This window comes from Mus caroli, chromosome 4, assembly GCF_900094665.2.
Source record: "Mus caroli chromosome 4, CAROLI_EIJ_v1.1, whole genome shotgun sequence".
Classification (NCBI taxonomy): Eukaryota; Metazoa; Chordata; class Mammalia; order Rodentia; family Muridae; genus Mus; species Mus caroli.
In genome coordinates this window covers 111,210,303-111,211,032 of record NC_034573.1, presented here as the reverse complement: position 1 = coordinate 111,211,032, position 730 = coordinate 111,210,303, and positions in this window count along the sequence as shown.

Genomic DNA, 730 nt, shown 5'->3' with positions numbered 1-730 from the left:
AGCACTTCCTGTGTTGCCAACCATCTACCCTGTAGGCTGACCGCTCCAGATTCCTCCTCCATGAGCACTGTTCATTTGCACACACTGCCCCTTCCTGTGGAATTTTCTGCTTTTGTACACCAGGGTCCATGCTTTCCTCCACCTGTTCTATGATACGAGCACCTACTATGTGTCCTGACTGTGAGACATGCTTCCACAGCCTTAATTAACCAGCAAGTCTCCTTAGGACTTCTGTCTTATACACGCGAAAACTCAGACTGGAAGAGAAGACGTTTCCCAAAGTGAGAGTTCATCCAGCTGCAAAGGAAGCTGGGAAATGTAATTCCGAGCTGGCAGTCACGTGTCTATTAGTCTGTCTGTCTACAAGAATGAGTGACAGCAAGAATGCTAAATTCCACAGGAATGGTGATGTCATCTTTAATCCCAGCTCTTGGGAAGCAGAGGCAGGTAGATGTTTGTGAGTTGAAGATCAGCCTGGCTTCCACAGAGAGTTCCATGACAGCCAGAACTACGTAGTGAAATCCTGCATTAAAAAAAAAAAAAAAGAAAGGAAGACAGGAAGGCAGGAAGGCAGGAAGGCAGGCAGGAAGGCAGGAAGGCAGGAAGGCAGGAAGGCAGGAAGACAGGAAGGCAGGAAGGCAGGCAGGCAGGCAGGCAGGCAGGAAGGCAGGAAGGCAGGAAGGCAGGAAGGCAGGAAGGCAGGAAGGCAGGAAGGCAGGAAGGCAGGAAG